The sequence below is a fragment of the Hordeum vulgare genome, chromosome 3H (genome assembly GCF_904849725.1).
Source record: "Hordeum vulgare subsp. vulgare chromosome 3H, MorexV3_pseudomolecules_assembly, whole genome shotgun sequence".
Taxonomy (NCBI): Eukaryota; Viridiplantae; Streptophyta; class Magnoliopsida; order Poales; family Poaceae; genus Hordeum; species Hordeum vulgare.
Window position 1 is genome coordinate 261801931 of NC_058520.1, and position 4877 is coordinate 261806807.

Sequence of the window (4877 nt, forward strand, 5' to 3'; positions counted from 1 at the left end):
CATTAGCTCTCCTATAGTAGGTGTTATCAGTATGGGATTATTGGCTAATACTGTTTTAATTTCTTCCATAGTTGTTGTTCTTCCTCAGTTCACTCAAAGTTTTTATTCGTTTGAGCAATCTGTAGAGCGGTAGTGCTTTTCGGCCATGGTGAGAGATGAAGCGGCTTAAATTCGCCATGCAGCCGTCTAGTTTTTGGAAGTGTTTTAACTCTGTCATGATCGCTAGGTGGAATAGAGCTCAAATTTTAGCTGGATTGGCTTCTACTCCTCTATGGGAGACGATGAAACAAAGAAGTTTACCCCTCGGGAATGCCGAAGACACATTTAGCTGGATTTTGTCATACCTCATATTCCCGGAGATTGTCAAAGGTTTGCCGAAGGTCGTCCACCAGCTGGCTGACTTGTTTAGTTTTGATGACCACATCGTCCACGTATGCCTCGACTGTCTTGCCAATTTGTTTTTCTAGGCACGCCTGAATCATGCGTTGATATGTGGAACCTACGTTTTTTTAACATGAAGGGCATTCTGTTGAAGCAGAATGCTCCAGGGAGTGATAAAAGCGGTTTCGACCTGATTGGATTCCTTCATCTTTATCTGATGGTATCCCGAGTAGGCATTGAGGAAGCATAATGAGTTGTGTCCGGCGGTGGCATCAATGATTTGGTCTATGCGGGGTAGGGGAAATGGATCCTTTGGGAAGGCTATATTTAGTTGTTGAAATGGATGCATAGCCGCGAGGAGTTATCCTTCTTTGGTACCATGACCAAATTTGCCAACCACTCGGGGTGTTTGATATCTCAAATGAATCCAGCTTCGAGAAATTTTGCTAGCTCGGTACCCAGAGCGTGACGCTTGGGCTCAGATAATCGACATAACTTCTGTTTGACTAGCTTAAAGCCGACAATTATATTCAAGCTATGTGCTGCCAGCCTTCGTGGGATTCTTTGCATGTGTGAAGGGTGCGATGCAAATATATCCCAATTTTCTCATAAGAATGTGCGCAATGCTTCATCCACACGGTCTAGTTGTGCTACATTGGACGCTATTTTATTGGGGTCTACTGGATGCACTTTGTCACGTCCAAGATGCGGTCCTATCCTTATTTTGGTGTGAGGGCCTCGGCAAGGATAGAAACGCATCTCGTCGTTTCACAAGAATGGATATCAGTACAAGTACATGTACTAAAAATATGAGTATAAGGAGTTGGCTTCCACTCGCCACAAGCTAAATCAATATCACATCAGTACAATACATACAATCATCATGAAGAAGAGCAGGGTCCGTCTATGGACGAAAACAAACAATAATAGAATGACGTCCATCCTTGCTATCCCAGGATGCCGGACTGGAACCCATCCTAGATCGAAGAAGAAGAACAAGAAATTCCAAATAGCACAATCAGTGCACTCATGTCAAAGTAACTCTTTAACTGTACCTGCAACTGGTGGTGTAGTAAACCGTGAGCCAGAGGGGACTCAACAATCTCATTACCAAAGGTATCAAAACTAGCAAAGCTTAATGGGTGAGGTAAGGTTAAGTGGTGAGGATGCAACGAGCGACTAAGAATTTATTAGAGGTGGCGAACTTACGAGTACAAGAATAAAAGAGGGGGATGATCTATGCATAGCGGACGTGAACTACCGATGATCAACTGAATGATCCTGAACACCTACTTACATCAGACATAACCCCATCGTGTCCTCGATCGGAGAAGGAGCTCAGGAAAGAGACATTCATAGTTACGCACTTAGTCGGCACGTTTTAATTAAGTTAACTTCAAGTTATATAGAATCGGATGTTAAAGAAAGTTTCCATGTTGCCACATAACTGCGGGCATGGCTTTTCGAAAGATTTAACCCTACAGGGGTGCTCCAACTACTCCATCAGAACTACCACACTACAATGGAATGACCTCGATCAGGGATAACCCGTGATCTCCTCAGGTTCCTATTGGAAAACCTCAACCTCGAGATAGCCCAAAGTATCCTCGGAATCCCTCACACAAGATGCTCGAGAAAGGTAAAACAAGTCCAGCAAGGCCGCCCGGCGTGTCGACGATCCCGATAGGAGCCGCGTATCTCATTATCAGGACACGAGGGATAAGAACGACATACGGTGGCCTAATATAAATCTGCTGAGTTCCCCCGGGTTGGCCCCGCAAACGGCTCTAGTTTGGACCAGCGCCAGCACCACTGGTTGTCACACCATGTTGTTACCCTACTTCAACTGTAGTTTCTTCAAAAACCTAAGTTTATTAAAACTTTTTAAGCAAGTGATATGAGTGCCATGATTTCCATTGTTTGTATATATGCTTGAATGACTAGATCCAAAAATATTTTTTAATAACCTGATATTTCCAAAAAGACCTTTTTCTCATTTTTGACTATTTCAAAACCTTGCTTTGGGTTTGCACTAGAAGACCCTGATTCCAAGGGAGTGCCTTCACCCAAATATTATATTGTGATTTTGGCACTATTATAACTCTCCAAAATCATAAAATATTTATTTTATAAAATATTTTTCTATTTTATTTGCATGTCCTTTTCTGAGTCCACAAATGATATTTCTGAATGGAAAATTATTTTTCTGCCTTAAAAAGATCTCAGAAAATTTGGAGATATTCAGAGCACATATATTTTCCATACATAATATTTTCAACCCCTATTTATGTTCAAAATAACTGAGCAAATCCTTCAAAACCTATTCTGTCTTTTTGACCTTTTGAAATATTTCAAAAGGAAATATTTTCAATAAACTTGCAGAAAATTCTAGCATGCTTCTCGAGCTATATTTGGTGGTCATGCCAAGTTTCACCTCATTCCAATATGGTTTGGTTCACCAAATATTCCTAAAACCTTCCTTGTCTAGAATCAAGTTGTAGCAACTTTACATAGCAAAGATTGTCCAAATGGCCTGAAACTTTACATGAGTGCTCAGCACCCCAAATGAGGAGATCCTGTCAAAAATTGGATTTGTGGGGATTAATTTACCCACATTCTCTTTTAAAAGGACAGAACTGCCCATTTGGGGGAGATTTCAAGTTTGCACTGCAAACTTGTCCAATGGAGCTCAAATTTGGTGGAGCATCCTACTTTTGGATAAAACCCAATCCTCTTAACTTTCAGCATCAGTGGTGAACATTAACTACCCCAAACGCGTGTCGAACACCTTCTGCCAGTATGGTCAAACAACACTTAACACCCTCTACACCCACTCCCTTTCCACTAAACTCTTAGTGCAAGCTGCCAGCACCACTCCTCAACTGCAAAAGAGTGGCCCCTCTCTGGTTCCAAGCAGGTAAGCCAAAATCCTAGTTTTAGTTTCTGAATAAAGGTTGACAGCTCCTCTCCAAGCTCTTGCTTTGACCAACAATGAGTCCCTCGGCTCCCAAACGGCTAGCGGCATCTAAGCCAACCTCGGACATGCCACACGGGGCCAAAGCACCCCAAAGCGCGCTAGCATGCCGTGGCATGCCAAATCTGCGCTCTGGGCGTGCTACAGGGAGCACCCGAGGCATAGGAGGCCAGCCCCGGTCGGTTCTCACCTCCCCTCCGTATCTCTCCGCATCTCCGACAAACCTCCTGACTTAGGGCAGCCTTAGGGCCCCTTCTCCCCCTCTCTACTGACAGGGGCGACGCATGCCCGCGTGCGCCAGCTTCGGACAGAATAGCACGGCCCTCCAGCACCCGCGCACTAAGCCTTCTTTCTCTCTCATTGAGTCACTTGGGTCCCAAACCACGTCCGCGAAACCGTGGTATCGACCCCGAGCCCTTTCTGCCCCTCCAACAGCCGCGGTGAAACCACCGGCGCTCCCCTGCTCGGTGCACCGTTGTTGTCCAATAAATAGGCCCTCCCCCTTCACTCCAGCACCTCACAACACTCCTCCAAATCCTCAATCGAGGCCCTAGCCACCCCATTCTAGCACAGAGAGCTCCGGTGCTCGATATCGACCGAGGCCCTGCTGCTTCGGAGCTCCGTCGTTCTCGGGCTACAGGCCAACTCTCTCTCCTCTCACCACCTCTGCCCGTAGCACCCAACTCCACGACCACCAGTAGCACCTCCGTCGCGGCCACCTCGTCGTCGGTGACCCAGGGCCTCCCCGCCGTTCATTCGACCGCTAATAGGTAGGCGATGATTCCACGATGTCGTTCCTACTGTCACCTGGCCTCGACGGCGTCGGTATCCCCGCCGGTGTGCCTCCTCTCCCTCTGTCTAGAGGAGGAAGACGACCACGACAGGCATGCCCCACCTCTCGGTGTCTAGTCTCTCCCCCTCTCTCCTCTCTCTACCTCTGACCGCAGGGGCCCGCGCGTCAGGTTCAAACATGACGGCGCGCGCGCACTTGGGCTGCTCGCTGGCTAGCTGACCGGTAGGCCAGTTGGGCCGGCCCAGCCACTGGCCGAGCCAGGCCAGGGTTAAGCCCTTTTTCTTTTTCTTTTGATTTTGATTCTAAATGATTTTTGTAAAATTAAATATTTAATCAAATTTTAATATTCTACCACCACAAATCTTCCAAAAATGTGTAGAATTTATTAGTGTTGTTGCACTAATTTTTGTAAAAACTTTTACACGTAGCTTTGATTAAAATGCCTAGTTTAAATATTTTAGACCTTGTTATTTAGGTTTTTAAAATACCTTTTTGCATAAAAACCAGAGACAAATATTTTTTTAAACTAAAGTGAGATTTATCAGAATAGGATAACATTTTTTAAAGTGAGTTTGTGCTCTCTTTTTGAATGAGCTTCTTATTTTATTATTATTATTACGAGATAGATTCTGTATTCGGTGAAGGAGTTGGACTCGAAGACCCCAGATAGCTAGCTAGTCAAGGCAAGCAGCCCTTTTACCATGTCTGAGAAAACATTTTCATGCATGC